Genomic DNA, 22,709 nt, shown 5'->3' with positions numbered 1-22,709 from the left:
GTGAACTTCATCCGTCTGTTCATTTGGGCTAACATGGCGCACCATTTTGACTTTTGGCGGTGCGATAACTGCAAATTTGTTGCACTTACCGGACTTGCAATTAAAAAGCATTGCAGTTAAACCGCTTGCACCGACCAAACGTCTACTGTACTCACCCAGCTTTTCCCTAATAACCTTGGTAACCTGAGAATAATTCTGCCAGAATCCCGAAAGGTATATATTCTCCAGAATTCTATGAGTAATTCCCCAAGAATCCTGATAGAGATCATATGAGGGGTTCTTCCAGATTCTTAAGAGAAATATATCTAGAAGCATTTTTCCGAAAATCTGATCTGATTCTTCCTGGAAGGGATTACGAAAACATCTAAAGCCCATGGGCGAAACTAATGTCGTTTTCGTTTTTGCGGTGGTGCTACACCGCTTCGTGCTACACTTTTCGCCTCACTTTTCGCTGAATAAACATGTGTATAAACACCAAAATATTGACAACTTTGCAAACGTTGATTGGTGGACACGGTGTTCACCAGCTACACTCCCGATTTTTTGAGTGCTACACTATCATGCGCGGTGCAGAAAAAGTGCTGCACCGGTGTAGCACGAAAATCAAAAACGAACGTTTTCGGTGCAAAAGTGCTACACCGGTGTAGCACCACCGCAAAAACTAAAACGACATAAGGATTTTTGACAGGGGGTGCGCTATACAAACAAATATTCATTAGTTCATCCATTCATCATTCATAGACCTATAGGATACTGCAAGATGACGTCACGAATGAACGTTTGGTTCATTCTCGTTCGTCCCTTCCTTTTCTCTTCCACACGAATTTTGACATTTTCCGGTGGTTTGTTTTGATTCACATTCGTTGCCGTTCTTTTCTCTCTCGGGGAGAAAATTAAGGTTAAATTTCGATGCAAAACTATATCTAACAGGAATGCATCAAAATTCTGGCACCCCCGGTAGTTTCGCCTACACGAAAAGAAAATTCCTTAATTAGAAAATGTTATACAGTAGACGTTCGGTCGGTGCAAACGGTTTAACTGCAATGCTTTTTAACTGCAAGCCCGGTAAGTGCAACAAATTTGCAGTTATCGCATCGCCAAATGTCAAAATGGTGCGCCATGTTAGCCCAAATGAACAGACGGATGAAGTTCACGTTCATTTAACGTCAGTTGATGGTTTGTTGACACTGTCAGGAGTTGCAATTATCGGATTTTTGTTCGCTAAGTGAAACGTAAACATGTTGCAGTTATCGAACGTCTACTGTATTGCAAATTGAGCACTTTTCAAGTAAGGCATAGAGCTTGCTGACGTTTATTCACCTTTCTCTTTCAAACATGCAGGCGGAATAGGATTTGTTGTCATCAGGAAAGGTTTCTCGATGAAAACAAATCCTATCCCGCCTGCATGCTTGAAAGAGAGATGCGAATAAACGTCAGCAAGCTCTATTACAGTAGACGTTCGGTCGGTGCAAACGGTTTAACCACCGACGAACCGACGTGACAGTGGCGATCCAAAACTGTCCCCCCCCCCCCTAATTTAACGATCGACCAGCGAAGCGAGCGATTGCTTCTGTCAAATCAGCACAGACGCGAACCGTTTCCTATATGAACACACGGGGGTTTGGTGTCGAGCTATCAAATCATCGCGAGCCGTTATAGAAGTGGCGATAGTGTTCAGCTATTTTTCATCATGGCGTCGGGGACAACAAATTTGAATTTATTTATTCTAGCTGTCACGTCGGTTCGTAGGTGGTTTAACTGCAATGCTTTTTAACTGCAAGTCCGGTAAGTGCAACAAATTTGCAGTTATCGCACCGCTATCCGTCAAAATGGTGCGCCAAGTTAGCCCAAATGAACGATCGAATAAATTTTACGTTCATTCAACGTCAATTGATGGGTTGTTAACGCCTATCTGACATTGCAGTTATCGAATTTTGTTCGCTAACTGATACGTAAACATGTTGCAGTTATCGAACGTCTACTGTATAGCAAATATTTGCACTGAAAAATATCGGCACGATCGATTGATGTGTTTTAACTCATGAGCTGATTCGAAAGCGTCAACGATGGTTCAAAATATATTATGTTTCCAGTTCAAAACCGAATTAGCGACATTTTTTCTTTGACTTCCGCTGCTTTTACCTTGCGTTAAACACAATGTCGGAAGTGGGGCGCTGTATAGCGCACAAGGTGTACAATACAGCGCCCCACTTCCGACATTGTGTTTAACGCAAGGCAAAAGCAGCGGAAGTCAAAGAAAAAATGTCGCTAATTCGGTTTTGAACTGGAAACATAATATTGTCGGGCCGCCACCAAACCGGACTTCGCACAATCAAGTCGCGACGCGACCCAACTCGCGACGTTTTTCAATTATGTCAAAAGTAGTGCGCATCCTTCCCGTTGTTGTCAGCATCACAGCGCACTAGATGCGAAACAGTTGCGACACCTGTGGACCAAGAAAATGGCTATTTTTGATTGAATGTCGGTCTTGATTCCAACCGTATAGACAATACATTTGGCAGCAGAGCTTACATCACCGAATCAAATGTTATTCACTTTAATATAATATTCGTTACACTTGGCATTCGAATACAGTAGACGTTCGATAACTGCAACATGTTTACGTTTCACTTAGTGAACAAAAATCCGATAACTGCAACGCCTGAATTTTGCACCGAAATTTAACCTCAATTTTCTCTCTGAGAGAGAAAAGAACGGCAACGAATGGGAATCAAAACAAACCACCGGAAAATGTCAAAATTCTCGTGAGAGGGAAAGAGAAGGGACGAACGAGAATTAACCAAACGTTCATTCGTGACGTCACCTTGCAAAATTCAATTGCAAATTTGTTGCACTTACCGGACTTGCAGTTAAAAAGCATTGCAGTTAAACCGCTTGCACCGACCGAACGTCTACTGTAGCTCTGCCTTTGACTGAATCCAAAGGCTAAAACATCACAATCTTATATGTGATACGATTGAATTTGAAAGAAATGTTCAAATGAATTTGCGCTACTGTTTTTCTCAAATGCATTTCATAATTGGTGACACATGACCTATAAAAACTGTCAAATGTGAAACGGCTGCCATGTTGTTTCTAAATTATACTTTTTTTTTCAAACATAACGTGTAAATTGACGTCGTTCCGGAAAAAATGTATTAAAAGGTGGGTTTTTTGGATTTTATTGATATTGACCCACATATGTCTGACTTGGGATTTACGTTTTCAGATTCGAAAGTTTCACCAAGCGGAGAATCCCGCATCGACTGCAGAACATAATCATGCCCCAAACAAGAAGCCGAGGACTCTTGGAGAGTTCCTAATCATCCTGAAAAGATTCGGGCGGTACCACAGAGAACAGACATCCAAGTCCAGTTCCGAAACTGTGTAAGGAATTTAACGGCCATTTGAAATCGGCAACACAAGTGGCAATAGCGTGGCGCTGCAATCGATTAATTTCCCATACTAATTAAATTCACCACTTGAAATGTTTCAATTCACCACTGACTGTGGCAATATGGTGTTTGGTGGCGTTAGTGTTGTCATCGTGTATTGGTTTGCAACCTTACTCAAGTAAAGATTCAAATCCTTACACAACTTTCTAAATGAAATTTGTTCTAGCCTGGATGTCTGTTCTCTGTGGCGGTACCGCTAACTTGTGGTGAGTTATTAGTTTGGAAGCCAAAATGCACTTGATGCAAATCCGGTTGGCCTGCAGTCTATATTTCTTTGCAAACTATCGTCGGATGATTAAATCTCGATGTTGAGTTTTTTTAGATTAAGTAAATAAATATATAATTACAGTAGACGTTCGATAACTGCAACATGTTTATGTTTCAGTTAGCGAACAATATTCGATAACTGCAACGTCAGATGGGCGTCAACAACCCATCAATTGGCTTCTTTAGCGGTGTTGAGATTAGTCCATATTCAGAATCTGCATGCAAAACTGAGCCGAAATCCAAATTTGGGGCTGTCCATAAACCACGTGGTCATTAGAAAGGGGGGGGGGGGGTTCGGCCAATGACCATTTTGTATGGACAAATAATTTTTTTTGTATGGACTAATGACCACGCGGGGGGGGGGGGTGGTTGAAAAGTCCCAAAAAAATGATCACGTGGTTTATGGACAGCCCCTTTTCATTAATTTTGGCGCCCGGGAACCCATTTAAAAATCAGTTTGAAGTTTGTATGGGAGCGATTTGTCGAATCACCCTTCGTCGCATTTTGTACTGGCGGAGCTGTCAAGCAGTTGGCCAGCTGTCAAAAGGTGATTTCGAAAAAGCTCTTCGAAATCGATTTTAGGTACCAAAATGAAGTTCTAAAAATCTGAAAAAAAACATGGTGGTTCAGAAAAAAGTGCTCTTTCGTATAAAATCAAAAAATCAATATTTTTTTCTTAATTCAAAAACCCAATTGACGTTAAATGAACGAAACATTCATTCGATTGTTGATTTGGGCTAACTTGGCGCACCGTTTTGACGGATAGCGGTGCGATAACTGCAAATTTGTTGCACTTACCGGACTTGCAGTTAAAAAGCATCGCAGTTAAACCGTTTGCACCGACCGAACGTCTACTGTATTTGTACCTCATGCAAAACAGTATAATAGCGAACAGTATTAATAAACAATGCATGTGTAGCTCATAGTTTTGCGAGAAGCTCGGCGAGAAGTGTAAAATTTCTTATTAGAAAACAAGAATAAACTGTTATCACAATTACAAACTTTGAGTTTTAATTAATAATTAATCAAATTCGCTTATAAACTGAAGTGACTATATTTCAGGCGAGCTCTTAGTTTTTTGTTTCACGATTTTAATTTGAAGAGCAAAATATGTGTGAAACTTGTTCACTTTTAACACATAATTTGAAATTATATACTAAAATCGTGATGATAAAACTATGAACTCGTGTAACGTAAGGGTACTTCATTTCCTGGGTATTTCCTGCCTGGAGAACTACATGGGCAACATAACATGAAATCTATGTGCATCAAAATACGACATTTATGTTCAGCATAATATGATATTTATGTATTAACAAGTTGAGATCAATAAGATTGAAAAGGTATTTTCATTGGCTCTTAAATCAGAATCCATATGTACGTTAATCAAATTTCATGTGAGATACACATTAGAATCGTGTGGATTGTTGATAGGTCAACGCCAAAAATAATGTTGGCAATTCTATATGTTCCGCACGTGACAATCACGGGTTTTTACAATTTGCGCAATTCTACAGTAGACGTTCGGTCGGTGCAAGTGGTTTAACTGCAATGCTTTTTAACTGCAAGTCCGGTAAGTGCAACAAATTTGCAATTATCGCACCGCCAAATGTCAAAATGGTGCGCCATGTTAGACCAAATGAACAGACGGATGAAGTTCACGTTCGTTTAACGTCAGTTGATGGTTTGTTGACACTGTCAGGTGTTGCAGTTATCGGATTTTTGTTCACTAAGTGAAACATAAACATGTTGCAGTTATCGAACGTCTACTGTACTCAAGGGGCTAGTCGCTTGGAACATTGTGCCAAGAGGTGCCAAGCACACCGTCTTATACGCTGTGTGGCACACCGAGGCACTCTGAGGCACAATTTTGACACTTCAGTTTGGGTGAAAAAACTAGGCAACCATGTGCATTTGACCTGCAAAATGAAAACAAACAGTTGGTTGTCTTGGTAGTCAGTGTTGCGAAATAAGCGAGTACTCACACAACTAGTCAAACTCACGAGTGAGTATGAGCAGTACACCTTATACTTATGACACACATGTGATACAAACATCACTGTACAATTGCGCTTGAAATGAGTGCCATACTGAAAATTCTCTCAGTTCAAGTCAGTCTTGTTAAAATTTTCTTGACACTGCGTACCGTTGTACAGGAATCACACTCGTATCACATGTCTGTCCGGGGTATTAAACTCACCGTGAGTATTACTCACATTTGAGTAAGCGCTGTACAACTCACACTCACTCGTGAGTATTGACGTGCACATACTCACTCACGAGTATGCTTTACTCATATTCATACGGTAATCTAAAATTTATCTAAAGGCTTGGAATCCTATCAAACATTAAAATGGTATAGCGCATTTAGTTCACCACTGGACTATCGCACTAGTTTTCACGAGTGCGAAAACGCTAATAAAAGTGCGCGATTGCATCAAATCAACTCGGTGTCTTCAGAGCACTTGTTCACCATAGATTGAAGAAATAGTGCGCCGAAAACATCAACCTGATTTGATGCAATCGCGCACTTTTATTTACGTTTTCGCACTTATGAAGTCGCAGTTCGCAGTCCAGTGGTGAACTAAATGAGGTATATGTTTTATTGCGGCGAATGTATTGAATCAGTAGACAAGGTTGCTTGTCAATAATTCTATTGTTTTTTTTATTCTAGTGAATTGAATCTTACTGGTAGTTCTAAGCGCTCCGTTAAGGGTGGTCCTGAAGAGGTCCCCTTTGAGCCCAACAGCTCAACGTGAGGGCTTTTGTTTGAACTCAAACCTCTTGTAGACAGAGATGAATCCCCTGAAATGGCTGTCATCCACATATCAAGAGCAAATTTTCAATACGTCCTAAGTAACATTTAGATTGTATCGAGAAAATCAAACTCAAAGTTTTGGGTTTCATTTTAAATTCCTATTTAACAATCAAAATGAATTCAATAAAACAAATACACGTAAACGATACTAAGAAACAGTATTTATTGTTTCCTTAATAAAAAGCTTGATAAAATATAATACAACAATATTTTTTTGCATTAAAACAATTTTACGACATTTAGGGTCGGAAAACATAAATAAGTCATTTTGTTAAGTCATTCTGAAACCTGTCGGGTTTCTTACACGCTAACCCTCAGTTACCCAGATTGGTGTCAAAGCGACCCAGACTGAGCAAAACTGCAGTTACTCTAAACTGAGTAAAGGCACCTTTACTCAAATCTGGGTTACCGATGTTGGTGGCAAAATCTGGGTAAACGATACCCAGCTCCTCCGGGGCCTTGATTTTGTTAATTTATTTTCAATTTAGATTTTAAATAAAAAGCTCTTAATTTCCATGTGCTGTTCACTTACCTGATGCTGGAAAACAGTTCCCCGGAATAATTCCACTGTTTTCCCGTCATTTATCGGCATATTTTTCGCGAAAACATTCATAGTTTTCAGCGTTCTCCTGACCGCTGCCATATTCTCAAGCTGAAAAGTGACAAAGTGCCGATTACCCAGATCTTTACCCAAATTCAACGAATCTGGGTTTTCGGGTTACCCGGATTATGACAACTGCTAACAACATGAAAATCCGGGTCGAATCGACCCAGTCGATGGGTAGTTTCAGGTTAGCGTATACGTCATGTGCGTTACGTCGCGTTACGTGAATTTATGTTACTTTCGTCGGTGTACTTACGTCGTTCAGCCAGCTGTCATGTTGGTTAAGTCATGGTTGATAAGTTGTTTTGAATGAAAAATGGTCACTTAAGACAAACGGGTTCTTCCGGAAAAAAGGTATTTCTAGATTGAGTTTAAATAAGGGCGAAAGTAACATGAGAGAGTTCTCTTCACCGACTCTCTCTTCTGCAAATTAAAGTGACAAGATGCAAATTAAATCGAACTTTTTTACACTTAGACGCTAGATTGCATCGCAACCTAGCGATTTATGACCAAAAAGTTCAACAATACTTGCATCTTGTCACTTTAATTTGAAGAAGAGAGAGTCGATGAAGAGAACTCTCTCATGTTACTTTCGCCCTTATTTAAACTCAATCTAGATTTTATTACGTTTAACAAAATGATTTTATTAATAAATGATAATGTTCTGTTTCAGCAAGTGTTTTCCACGCAAAAGCGGTGCCACAGAAGCTGTTGCGGCAGGATTAACTGCCACAGAACCAGCTGCTTTGTACGTTTGGTCTTCTGGATGGGGGCCGCCCGTGGTTACCGTGGCACGAGTATTATTCTGTGACAATGAAACCGGGGAGCAAAGGACCACTAGTGACAATGCCATCTGGTTCCGCTGACATCTCTCTCTGTGCTTGAACAAGCCAGCCACCAGTGACTCCACTTTTCGATTACATTTGCCGTTTAAAAGAGAACCAGAAACACCATTGCCAGTGAAAGCTTCGATCACGCCGTGTGAATTTGAGGTCACAACAATGTCATGTCATGACTGAGGCACCTTCCGGTATGGCTTCTTTATTAATTTCGGCACATAGACACCAACCAAAGATTACTTAAGCTACAACGTGATGAAGCTGACACAGAAAGGTGTCTCATGCTGTACGAGGCGACTCTGTTCTCGTTCGGTTTCTGCATGAAAGAGAACTGGCCGTTCACACTCACCGCTAGGTCTGGAAACTGATGAGCCTAGGCGATGGAGAGGAGATGTCCCACTACCAGCTGAAGCCGAAGAAGCCTCACCTATATGGAAAATCTTTTAAGCGGCGGAAACTCTCTCAAAAGTAAAACAAGTGCTAGATTATTTTATTCAAAAATTTAAAAAAAGTAAACTACAATAGTTTTGAAAAATATATGTGTTGTGACGATCTTTTGTAAAACTGGCAACGCTGGTCGGTAGATAAAATCAGTTGTGAAAAGTGATGAGTTCGGGCGGAGGTCCTTTGAAGAGCGTGAAATGGACACCAAATTGTAAATATAATTGTTATTATTTGTAAATAGATTTAAGCTAAATAAACTGAATTTCAGCATTGAAGCTGCTACGAAGTAAAAGGCTGCTTTCAATTATTGGTTGTACGCGCTAAAGGAAAACCGTCCCAACAATATGATTTATTGATTTTATATCCTGCAATAAACGGTAACGGTATGTCCAAATTACTTGAAACACCCTATACTGCCGTTATACGCATAATTGTCCCATGTTATATGGGATTCCCATATAACATGGGACAATCGGGCGTAGAACGGCAGTATAGTCTTTGACCTATAATCATATGATCACATAACAGTCACCCAGGGTCTAGAAGATAGCAGTTGAGGTACCTGGACCTACAGGTACAATCAAGAATTCTACGACCATTAGGTTGACACTACATACAACATAAACCAACATTTTCTGATTGAAGTCACTTCCGTCACTTCGTTGGCTTTACATGAAGGAATACATATACCATGAGGTCATCTAACAATAATGCATGGTTCTCTCCAGAAATTTCATGGCAATTTTAAGGGGTTTTCCTAAACAAGTTCCTCCAATTCATTTCCACGAGTTCACAAAAAAACGGAATTTCTTCAGGAACTTCTTCGTGAATTCCTCGAAATTCTCCCAAAAAGTTCTCGCGAATACCTTCAGAAGATCCCAGGAGTTCTTCCGGAATTCCTGCAGAAGATCCTCAGCAAATCCTCCTGCCCTGAAGATCCTCGGGAGTTCCCTCAAAGATCCTTAAGAATTCCTCCAGGTAATCCTCAGGAATTCCTCGAGAGCTCATCTAGGGGTTCCTCTGGAATTCTTTCATAAGCTTCCCGTGAATTTCTTCATTCTTCCAGGAATTCCTCTACAAGTTCCTCCAGGACTTTTTCGAGTATTCCTCCACGAGTTCTACGGGAAATTCTCTAGGAGTTCATCTAGGAGCTCTTTAGGAATTCCACCAGGATATCCTCGGGAACTCCTCTAGAAGAAGAAGGAGTTTCTCAAGAATTTATCCAGGAGATCCTTGGAGATCCTCCAGGAAATCATCAGCAATTATTACAGAAGTTCCATGGGAATTCCTATCGAAGTTCCTCGGGATTTTTTTCCGGTAGTTTATAGGGAATTCCTCCAGAATCTCATCGGGAGTCCCTTCATGAATTCCTTGTAAAGTTTGTCGGGAAATCCTCCTGTAGATCCTCTAGAATTCCTCCAGGCAATCTTTGGGAATTGCTGCAGAATTCCTCCTGAAGATCCTTGGGAGTTCCTCCAAGAGATCCTCGAGATTTCCTCTATAAGTTTTGCAAGAATTTCCCCGAGATTATTTCAGGAGCTCCTCGGTATTTTTCCAAAAGTTCCCCAAAAATTTCTCCAGGAATTCTATTGGAATTCTTCCAGGACTTCCTCGGAAATTCCTACAGGAGTTCCTCGGGATTTCCCTTAGAACTTTATCGGGAATTCCTCTAGAAAATCGTCAGGAATTCCTGCAGGAGTTCTTCGGAAATTCTTCCTGGAGTTTTGAGAATACCTGCTGGAGAACCTCGAGAGTTCCTCCAGGAGATTCTCGTAAATTCCTCCAGAAGTGCCACGGAAATTCCTCCCGGAGCTCCGCGGTAATTCTTCCAGGAGAACTCCTTTAGATGATCATCGAAAAATCCTCCAGGAGTTCCTCAGAAATTCCCTCAGGAGATCCTACAGGAAATCGACGAAAATTTCTCCAAAAAGATTGTCAACAATTCCTCCAGGAGTTCCTTTAGAATTATGGAATTCTTTCAAGAGATCCTCTAGAATTTCTACTGGAGATCCTCGATTAATTCCTTGCCGGAGTTCTTCGTGATTTTTTGCAGGAGTTACTCGGGAATTCCTCCAGAAATTTTTCGAGAATTCCTTTAAGAATTCATTAAAAAGTTTCTCGGGGATACCTCCAGGAGTTTCTTGGGAATTCCTCTTGGGATTCTTCGGGAATTTTCCGAGGAGTTACAAGTTTCTCGGGAATCCCTCCAAGAATTCCTTGAGCAGTTCTTCATAGTTTCTCGAACTTCTTTTCCGGCAGTTCTTTTCGGGAATACCTCTTGGTACCCAAAAATTCTTCTCCAGGAGTGTCCTGGGAATTCCCTACGATTTCCTGGAGGTATTCATAGGTATATCCAGATGAATTTCTGATAAACTTCTGATAGGTACATTTCCTGAGAATCTTCCGAAAGAATTTCCGAAAAAAATGCTATTGGGATTCTCGATGAACTTCTGGAAAAAATTCCAGGGAGTTCCTAGAGAAATTCTCAAAAAACACATAATTATAAAGAATCCCTTGAAGAGTTTTCGAGGAACTTCTAGAGAAATATCCAAAAAAACTCTTGAAAAAAAAAATCCGATGAACTTCAGGAGAAACTCCCGAGGAACTTCTTTGAAAATTCCGAGGAATACATGGAGCTATTTAGGGCCCATATAGCCGAGGCGGTAAACGCACGGGTATTCAGCATGACCATGCAGAGGGTGACGGGTTCGATTCCCGGTCGGTCCAGGATCTTTTCGTAAAGGAAATTTCCTTGACTTCCTTGGGCATAGAGTATCTTCGTGCCTGCCACACGATGATATACAGAGGAAGCTCTCAGTTAATAACTGTGGAAGTGCTCATAGAACACTAAGCTGAGAAGCAGGCTTTGTCCCAGTGAGGACGTTACGCCAAGAAGAGAGGGTTATGGCGTTGTTTTGACAAAATTAATTACAATAGGAAGAAAATTGAATGGCGCTGTATTCCTTCATCCTACCCTATACACGATCTTAGAAGATAGAAACGATGAGAGTTTTATATATTGAGCCGGGACTACAGGATCCGCTCGATTTCCTCCTTGGTTAGATGACCTTCCTGGTGTTGCGGCTGCTGGTGCTTATCAACTGCTGGAAATGCTGTGATTGGGCCTGCAGTTGGACCACAATGTACGCCTGGTGTTGCATATGCTGGTAAAATTGCGATTTTGGGGCGGGTTTCTCCCGCTTCGAAAGATTTCTGGTAATCGAAGGCGTCGTCCTTGCCGTTACAGCCTACGGTTGGGATTGATTCTATTTTGCAGAAATCATCCGATGAGTTAGTCTCCGATGAGGTGAGATCAACTATTTTGTATTGCAGTGGCCGGCCCAACAGGAACGACAGATCTCGGGTCAACTTCAGCAGTCGTCGATTTTTCTGAAAAAAAAAAATAGTTCTCAATTAGTCCCATTCAATACAGGAAAACTAAATGCCACCACCTTACGGGCATTAAAGTTGCAACGCAGCACGAACCATACGATTGTCCCAATAATAGCTTGTAGGAACCGGATCTCAGGCATTCGACCATGTTCGCTTCCGGATGTCCAGCAGGTGCATTTCGAAACCATCCGACATTCAACGAAGTTCGCTCTGTGTTACGATAGCAATCCGACCGCTGCTGGAAGACCTTCTCGATAAGGTACCGTGAATCGTTCGAAGCACTTGGACCCCGTAATTTGTACTATTTTCTCGCGGCCACCGACTGCATATCTTTGCACTGCTTCTTGGTTGTGGTGTCCATCAAGGTGAGGTCCAGTGAACGTCGAATGATCAATATTGGTATGCAGAAATGTGTCGGCCTCAAGAACTAGCATGGTGTGTACTGATGTACTGGGCCGATCCGCTAACGGTCATCACCGTACTAAGGCCACCAACCGATCCAGCAACAGGTCCAACGCTTTGACCCACAACACCGGCAAGACGTAGAATCTGCGGTTAGAGAGAAAACGTTTGTTGAAATAACGGGTTAAAAATTGTAGTCCGATCATCAGAACTTACCCGCCGCTGATGCTTTTTTTTTATTTGGAGTGTCACTTGGGACGGCTAAGACCGATCTTGGTCTGCTCCTTGGTCCGCTCACCCTTTGAATTGCGTGGGAGGACAGTGTCTTTGTTTTGCCGTAAACGCTTTCGTATCGTGTTTACAAATTACTTCACTTACACACTTTACACTTAAAGTGTAGTACGCACCTCAAAAGTACTGTGGAAAAGGATAGGACAAGAAACGGTCAAGATTGTCAAAATTTCTTGAGCGGTCCGCAGCAGAAAAGAAATGAAAATTGTGTAACGCTCGTAACGCCTGCCGGGCAAATCAAATGGAGCTGTCACTTTTCCTTGCGGAAAAATGTTCCGTTCCATTATTCCTCAAGGAAAACTGACATTTCCTCCCATACTAATCAGTTGTCAGAATTCCTTTGGTAATTAGAGGGATTTTTTCTTGAGTGCTTTTCTTACCAGTAGGCGAATTCCGGCGCACTTTTTCTTCGAAGAGAAGAAAATTTTCTTGCTGGTAGGCAATGGAAGAAAATTTCTTCTCTTCGAAGAAAAAGTGCGCCGGAATTCGGCCACAGGTGCATACTACAGTCACTATATACACAGTCTGGCGGACTGTCACTTTCGACCGGAGCCAATCGAGCATGACGTCACGGTGTAGCATTTATCGGTGTGGACACTATGACGTCATGCTCGATTGGCTCCGGTCGAAAGTGACAGTCCGCCAGACTGTGTATATAGTGACTGTAGTGCATACTAGACTTTACTTAGGACGTTGTGACAGCGCACTTACGTCAGCTGTGAGTTACGAGCGTTACATAAGTCATTGTACCAACAAAGCGACACATATGAAAAGTGCTCACTTTGTTACTTAAGTCAGATTGATTTTCTTCAATTTCAAAAGGTTTTATTGTGCCTGCAGAAAAAAATCGGAAGCGATGTGTCGCTGGACTGCAGACGAACCTCCAGCGACGATCATAATATATTCATAGAGTGTAGTCTTGTTTCACGAATTGACAAAACTTCATAAAAATGAATAAATAGAAAAATAAATATTTCGCTGTAAATTGATGCTTAAATATCAAATTTCAAAAAATCGAGATAATACATTTAAAAAATGTATTATAATATAATGAAATTCACAAAATTTCGATGAAATCATTGAAATTTTTAAGGATCTTCGTCATGGATCAAGACAACTTTTGTTGGCTAACATACCGTAATTTTTATTTACTTTCACGATGCATTTCCCCGACGACGCATATTGAAATTGGAAGAATGGTCACAAGCAAGACGAAGAGCTTCTGGAGGAGCTGATCACAGTTTATTACAATTGTATAAATACTTTTCAATAGCTCTCTGTTCCACAAAACCCAACGCTGGTCAATACAGGATGACTTTACACGCAATCAAACACTTTTGCGCAATCGAAGATGCCGACGTCGGTGACGACCTGTGACGACCAGTATCATGATCGTTGAGGTGCCCGTTCGACAGCATCCAATGCCGCTGCGGATTGTTCTATTATTTATTAGCTTCGGTTTTATGTAGGTTCGGTGGCTTTTTAAGTTCAAATGCCATCAGGAGCACGCCAAAAAACGGATGAGAATGAACAAATCTAGCCAAAAATCTCTCCGGAACTCAGATTGAAAACGTAAGCACGTAGCACGGTAGCCAGCTAGAGGTAAATAATGGTAGCTGGTATCGAAACGTCAGGACTGTAATGACAGTTCCATTGACGTCGCTGGAAATCGTCGCGTCGCTGGACTGTCCAGCGAATTGCAGGTTAGTGCTGCAGCGACAATAACAACTGTTGAATTGTGATGTTGCTACACATCATTAAGCAGTATATTAGGTATGTAAATATGCAAAAATCTAAGTTTTGTTTATTTTGTTACTTAGGACGTATTGAAAATTTGCTCTTGATATAACTGGCGTGAAGCCAAAATTTTGGTGCAGGACGTGGTGCTGATTTGAATGGGCGGTTGCATTAAGCTGAAACCAGTCATTTTTTCTGTTAGTGCAGGCGTGACATTCACATATAAGGCTGACACAAATTTCGATTTTCTCTTATGTCACCGCCCCCTCGGAAAATTTTGGTCGATATTCAACATTTTGAGGGGGGACAACAATAAATTATTCAAGAAATTCTAAAATTTCAAGGTGAAATTAGAGTTGCACAGAAAATTTCTTAACAAATCCGATGAGTTTATAGATTTTGCCAAATTGATTGGGTATTTCTTCGTCACTTACATTTATTATTTATTTATTGTCCTCCCCCTTAGCGAGCCAACGAGTATTGTGACATAAGAAGAAAATGAGATTTGTTCCGGCCTAATTGAGTTCAGCGTTGTTTTAAATGAACGAAATGTATTTTCATGCTTGTGCGTCATGTAAATTTAATAAAGAACACTAAACGCATTGAATAAATGTGTAAACGATCGTTTCTCAAATGCACGATAATTCGTACGACAAAGTTCGCTTCCGCACGTAGCAGATTGAAAGGCAGGCTGAAATTTCGTAAACGAGCCCGTTCGAGAACTTCAAGAACTAACGCTTTCTTCAGGGGGTTGGCAGAGATAGCAATTAAGAAAAAGTAATTTTACGGAATCGTGTGGTGTGCTCGATTGGTAGCCGGTTTGACCTTGGATTTGACAGTTCGATAGCAGCAGACCTGCAGCAAAGGCGCATATAGTGCTAAATTAATGCCATTTTAGCTGCTAATTGGTTACCTGGGTGTGATTACTGGCCATGTTACTGGTACACTCTGGAGAATTTTCACGTCCGATTTACGTGAAAAGATGGGTAGTTTTCGTCCACCATATTTTTCACGTCGCCTGCACCGGAATTTCAGGTAGCTGAATAAATGTGAGCTTCGCTCATCGACGTGGTAAGTCAGGTAAATTTGACATGCATTGTACGTATCGTTTACGTGAAATGTGAGTGAGTGCTACCGGAATCACAGGTAACTTTTACGTGAAAACATGATTAGCTCTACGTGAATTTCACGTAATTTGTACATCATTTTTGAATGAAAATAAAGCAGCAGCACCAGCTTGTAACGTATTTGAAGAGGCAAGAGAGTTTAAATTCTTACAAAATGCAATAAAAAGCATACTTTTACATCCGACGCCATATTGAATTTATTTTTGCACACCTGAAATTCACGTAACTTTCGTTTCGCGGAAACTTCCAAGTCAGAAGTTCACTAACACAAACGCATTCAAACGAGTTACGTGAAAATTGGGTGGATTTTACCAAACAGGGCGGTGCATACGCCGTGATTATCGGGTGATAGTTACTGACGTAAGGTAACTTTTGAGATTTTGCGAACAAGGATGAGCTACGTGATATTTCACGTAAATCAGACGTGAAAATTCTTTAGAGTGTAGTAATTTGCTCGGCAGTTTTTTTTTCTTTTAAGGTCTGAGGCTCAATAATTAGGGTGGTCCAACTTTATATGAAAAAAAACTAAGACTTGAAAAAGCTCATGGGATTCCTTCAGAATTTGTTCCCTTTTTTCCATTCTTCCAATTGGAAGCTGTGCTTACACTTTGTACAGCTCCTAAATGTATTCTATTATAATTCTACTAGATCGAACTGGATTCCGTTGCGCTACTTTCACTTTCTACACTATCATGGTTGAATGATGAGCACGAGTATGTTGATGTGTGGCTCTTGTTCCTTTTCCAGTCCGATTGGGAATCCATTGCCGTTAGCCGATATCCAGGTGTCCGGGCCCGTTAGAGCATATGCTCTGAAGAGGGTCAGGTGCCAGCTGCTCTTGGGGGGAAGAGCAACTGACGAAAAATTGCAAGTGCCGGGCTGGGATCGAACCCATGACCATCCACTTATGAAGTGAACGTGTAGCCACTACGCTACGGGCCCTGGCAATTTGTTCCTTTTGTCACCCATAAGTTCCAATAAAGTTTTGTTTCAATTCTATCAAGTCTAAGCACATTTTAGTGAAACATCCAGCAATTTGTGCTGATAGGGCACAAAGTTGTACCGGATTCTAGCAAAAAATTGCTTAAAAACCAACTATTCGTTTTGCTGGTTTTTGCTTTGCTGGATGCGTTTAGTGTGTAAGTTTCATGTTCGAAAGTTGAGTACTCAAGTAAATTTACTATTTTTTGTAAATTTTAAATTACAAACTGATCAAGTGTTTAATATGAGGAAAAATGTTACTTTTCCTTACGGAATAATAGAACGGACTATTTTTCCGCGCAGAAAAAAATACAGCTCTTTTAGATTTACAAGGGAGGTGTTACCAGTGTAAAACTTTGTTTCCTTACTTGCCTACTCAAGTAATTTTGAAGCCAAACCACTATTTGTCCATTATATGCCCTATCTTTTTGCACAGTAATAGAAACTAGCCATATGGGAAAAAACGATCAAATGTATGCAGAAAAGAAAAGTTTTAAATGTTTGGACCAAGGAGATGCTTTAATTGACCCTACCATTTTTAATTTGAAGGTAGGTAAATAATGCCAAACATCTTTATTCAATACCGTAAAGTGACCCGACGTACGCGAAAAAAGTTATACCATTGACAAAGTGTGGTGAAATAGGCTAAGTGTACCAGTTATGGCTATAGTACCGTCGTTGGGGGTGAGAATGGGTCAAAAAATATAACTCAAAGATTGTTTGTTAAATAACAAATAAAAATGAAGTCGGAATAACTTTTTATTTGGTATGTATACTCTTCAATGTGGTAATGATAGTTTAGCAAGAAAGTATCACGTTATATGAATTTGTTACTAAACTACAAATGATTGAAAATTGACCCAATCTCACCCCTTAGAGGGGGTGAGAATGGGTCAAAGTGTTCGAAATCGCCTAAATGAGAATATAAGTTAATTTTATTGATCATATCTAGTAAACCTACTTAAAACACAATGTTATCATAGCGAATAAATATTTAAGTAATATTAAAAGATGATTAATCCACCTAAAAGGTCTAATGCAACCGAAAAAATGGTTGAAATTTGATAAAATAACGTTTGTATGCTGTATCGCCATTTTTAGCCATCATAATCATCCTCACTTAGAGTTTCAACCATCATGAGAGGAGGGGGGATTACAATGAGGGAGGGCGCATTGAAAGATTGATTGTAAAAAAAAAAACATGATAGTTTTAGTATAATGCATAAGAAATATTTAACCAAACCCTCCGTTATAAACTCTTATGTACATGATCAGTGGCCTCTATATTGCTAAAGCAAATCACTTCATCTCGAGATAGAGGAACGCTATTAAGTCTATTTTGTGAGCTTACGATAAAGCAGTACTCTGAAGATTAGCTGATGATTAGAGGAGCTGTCCAAATGCATGGGTGTATTGCTATATATGATTTTTGGCGCTAATCGTATTAACACACTCGTTTGACACTTCTCGACATATTTTCGAAAGAAAGCGTGCTTTTATGAAGATACGGTAAACATGGCACCACTCTAACGTCAAATGGGGACTGGATAACAAGTTGAATGTTTAGTAAAGTTATGTGCACTCGATAACTTGCTTGACCCAATCTCACCCCCATTCCTCATATTTAGACATAGGGTCAAAAATATTGAATTTTTAAATAAAAAGAGCAATGACATCCCGCTTTTTTCATTTCATCAACCAGGTAATACCTACAGCTAATCACTTATTTGAAAATATATGGTTAGGTACTTGTGTTAAACATTACGAAGGAGAAATTTTTTCAGAGTGATTTACTAGTAGTTTCATCGTATAAGTTTAGCCACAAATTTAACAAAAAACGATTATTGCTAAACATCTTATTCTGCATTATGACGTGTAAAAACATCTCCTCTTTGAAATAATATAAAGTTTTCAACATAAATTAGCGATAGTTGATGAGCTATTTCAAATTTTATGTTTCTCCGTTTTGACCCAATCTCACCCCCCAGACCCATTGTCACCCCCATCGACGGTACCTCAAATTCGCCATAGTTGATTTTCAACCTTTAAAGATACAAATCAACTAGATAAATTTTGTCGGGCCCGTGGCGCAGTGGTCCACACGTTCGCTTCATAAGCGGATGGTCATGGGTTCGAACCCAGCCCCGGCACTTGCAGTTTTTCGTCAGTTGCTCTTCCCCCCGAGAGCAGCTGGCACCTGTGACCCTCTTCGGAGCAAATAGCTCTAACGGACTCGGAATTTGGATATCGGCGAACCGCAACTCATAATGGACCCCCAATCGGACTGGAAAAGGAACAGCAGCCACACATCAGCACCATCGTGCTCATCATTCTACCATGGACAGGGTAGAAGAATGAAAGAAGCACAAAAGGCAACCAGTTCAATACAGTAGAATAGAATAGATTAGAATACATTTAGGCGCTGTACAAAGTGAAAGTGCAGCGCCCAATTGGAATCGCTCACGTAGTACCCTAGTGGACAAAAGAGCTGTAAATTAGGTTAAGTGATAAAGAATAAAAAATAAAAACTAGATAAATTTCGTGAACAACAGATCACGATCACAAAAGATGATTGCAATCATTCAAACTTCACAATTTGCTCAAATTCTGGTAGAAATGAATCATTTTCCTTAACTTTTCGGCCTCCTTGCACCCTATTTCGCCATAGTGTACCAGTTATGGCAAATCCCATAAGGAATGCATGTAAATAGTGCGAAGTGGAACCCAAATTAACAAATGTGTCCATAACTGGTACAGGGTTCCTATCATTGGCACACGCCGTAATAAATACTAAAAGTAGTTTTGGCTCCGTTTTTATATTTTTCCTGTAAAGTATGAAAACTAATCAATCATTTGACTTTTTGTTTACATTCGTCGGTCTTCTTCTTATTTTTGTAGAAATAGTTTTTCTTAGGTGGTGCGATAACTGGTACAGGCACCCTATACAGATTTCCTAATTGATGATGTTACTTTGCATGCGTAGGTAAACAATAAGAGTTTTTAGTTTATGGTGCCAAAGCCCTCGAGCAGATCCACTTTTCGTCGAAAACTGTGCCTTGTATATAAATAATCACCATTGCAGTACAGAACAAACGAAAACATCATTTCAAACCAACAAAAATAACTTACTCACTAAACTCACCGTGAGTAAAATGAGTAACTCACGCGTGAGTAATGACGTCATACTCTCGCGTGAGTATTACTCACTTGTGAGTAATACTCACGCGAGAGTATGACGCCATTACTCACGCGTGAGTATACTCATACGCGAGTAACTCACAGCGTGAGCATTACTCGCAAATGAGTAAGGTGAGTGAGTATTTTTTACTCGTGAGCATGAGTTTCGCAACACTGTTGGTAGTTGCCAAGCAAAATCTGAATCATCAAGCAGTGGCACTTCGGGGCACACTGAGGCACAATTCAATACCCGGTGGCACACTGAAAATAATTGGCGCAAGTAAAGATGTGCTCAGCGACTCCCCCTTGACTGTACTCGAGTGGCAAACATGTGCAAATATGCACGGTAAAAATTCTGCACGCTCGATTCAAGGGAAAAATACCTTAACTAGGGTATTTTAGCCAATAGTGGACCCCTTACCTATAGTGGACCCCCTTATATTTTTCCTAATTTTCCTGCTTAAATCTGTTTTTACCGGTGAACTTCCACCGGGAGACAATGGATCATGTTCCTAGCTGGAAAGCAATACAGTAGACGTTCGATAACTGCAACATGTTTACGTTTCAGTTAGCGAACAAAATACGATAACTGCAACGTCAGATAGGCGTCAACAACCCATCAATTGACGTTAAATGAACGAAAAATTCATTCGATTGTTCATTTGGGCTAACGTGGCGCACCATTTTGACGGATAGCGGTGCGATAACTGCAAATTTGTTGCACTTACCGGACTTGCAGTTAAAAAGCATTGCAGTTAAACCGTTTGCACCGACCGAACGTCTACTGTAATTTGATTTTTTGAACAAATTTGTAAATGTAAACAAATCTGGGGGACCACTACAGTGAGGATTCGCTCGTTGGGTCACGACTGCGCCCCGATTATCGAATCGTGTTCGTTCGTTGGGGCAACTGACAACTGATCAAAATGCTCTAGACACACGCAAGTGACGAGAAATACGTCACGAAACACTCACATACTTGCACAAACGTTCTGTTTATAGGAGCTGTGATGCGACGGCGGTCAGACGTCAAACTCGTTTTGACATCGATTTTGACATTGACAGTGCTTTTTAGTTGGGTTTTGCCCCAACCAGCGAACATTCAACCATCGAGACCGCCCATCTAACTAGCCGCCAACCAGACATGTCCAAACACTGCACTGTACAAGGAGTCGATGCTCAAACACACCACCGTGGGTGTCAAGCCACCAGTCAGCTCTCCGTGTTTCAGAACGAACACGCACCGTGTCTGGCTCAACACCGGTGTCGGTGGCGGTGCTCAGGCACTGGGCACGGTGTTTGACGCTTCGGGTAACACGGAGCCCGAGTGTTTCCGATTATGCAAAACACTCGTGCGAGCTCAAGCGCTCGGTGCCGTTCGTTCTCCAGCACCAGTTGCAAATGCTGTTGGTCGACGACGAGAGTGAAGTACCTACTTGGCGGCTCCTTTTGTGTCTTTCTCGTCCCTTCTGACTCAGTGCTTCTGTTGCAGCCAAGCTACCAAGCACTGTGGCCGAGCTCACTGCTTTGGTGTTTCATACAATCGGAAACACTCGGCCTCCGTGCCCAACCAAAACTGAAACACGGAGCCGAAACTGAGGCTCGAGTTATAACACCGACACGAGTGTTTCGCCAGTCGCACTGCGTGTTCATCAGTAGAAGCTGAACGAAGGTGGTGATATGAACACAGACGGTGGTGTGTTTACGGGCAAACACGCCACCGGTGCGGCACGGTTTGGTGTTTTGCCCATGTCTGCCGCCAACGAACGAATCGGGACTGTATTGGTTAAATCCAAGGGGGTCCACTATTGTCTCCGTTTTAACATGATAAGAGAATACGATTTATCCTATAGTGGACCCCAACAATCCTATAGTGGACCCCGGGGGACCACTATAGGATAATTTGAGCCAGATTTGAAATGATTATTTTATGGGAAATATAGGGTGATTTGGTAAGGTTTTTGTGTGCAATGTGCAGGAAAGACATAGAACTTGCTGTGCAAACGTTGACAGGGGCAATTTAATTGGAATATCATACTGTTTTAACGATCAGAACAATTTTCAGCTACTAAGGGGTCCACTATTGGTTAAAATACCCTAGTCAACATATCAATCATTATGACAAGAAATGCTTTTTCCTTTGAATTCGCAATGCTGTCACTGTTGACTTAAGAACCAAAACAAACCCACCGGAGAAGTCAACTGAAAATCACTTCTATTTGCACCAGGGGGTGCAATGCTTTTTAACTGCAAGTCCGGTAAGTGCAACAATTTTGCAGTTACAGTCCCGATTCGTTCGTTGGCGGCTCGTTAGATGGGTTGTCTCGATAGTTGAATGTTCACTGGTTGGGGCAAAACCCAACTAAAAAGCACTAATGTCAAAATCGATGTCAAAAAGAGTTTGACGTCTGACCGCCGTCGCATCGCAGCTCCTATATACAGAACGTTTGTGCAAGTATGTGAGTGTTTCGTGACATATTTTTCGTCACTTGCGTGTGTTTACAGCATTTTGATCAGTTGTCAGTTGCCCCAACGAACGAACACGATTCGCTAATCGGGGCGCAGTCGTGACCCAACGAGCGAATCCTCACTGTATCGCACCGCTATCCCTCAAAATGGTGCGCCAGGTTAGCCCAAATGAACAGTTGAATGAATTTTGTATTCATTTAACGTCAATTGACGGGTTGTTGACGCCTGTCTGACGTTGCAGTTATCGAATTTTATTCGCTAAGTGAAACGTAAACATGTTGCAGTTATCGAACGTCTACTGTATATCGAATTGATTGACAAGTACAGTAGACGTTCGATAACTGCAACATGTTTACGTTTCAGTTAGCGAACACAATTCGATAACTGCAACGTCAGATTGGCGTCAACAACCCATCAATTGGCGTAAAATGAACGTAAAATTTATTCGACTGTTCATTCGGGCTAACCTGGCGCACCGTTTTGACGGATAGCGGTGCGATAACTACAAATTTGTTGCACTTACCGGACTTGCAGTTAAAAAGCCTTGCAGTTAAACCGTTTGCACCGACCGAACGTCTACTGTAGTGCGAATTCAATTGCAAATCCCCTAATATCAGCGTGCAGATTTTTTACCGTGTGAGTTTGCCAATGAGCCATTTTACGAAGTGACAACAATGTTGATGATGATACAGTAGACGTTCGGTC

The sequence above is a fragment of the Aedes albopictus genome, chromosome 2 (assembly GCF_035046485.1).
Source record: "Aedes albopictus strain Foshan chromosome 2, AalbF5, whole genome shotgun sequence".
NCBI classification, from domain to species: Eukaryota; Metazoa; Arthropoda; class Insecta; order Diptera; family Culicidae; genus Aedes; species Aedes albopictus.
Note: the sequence above shows the minus strand (reverse complement) of the source record.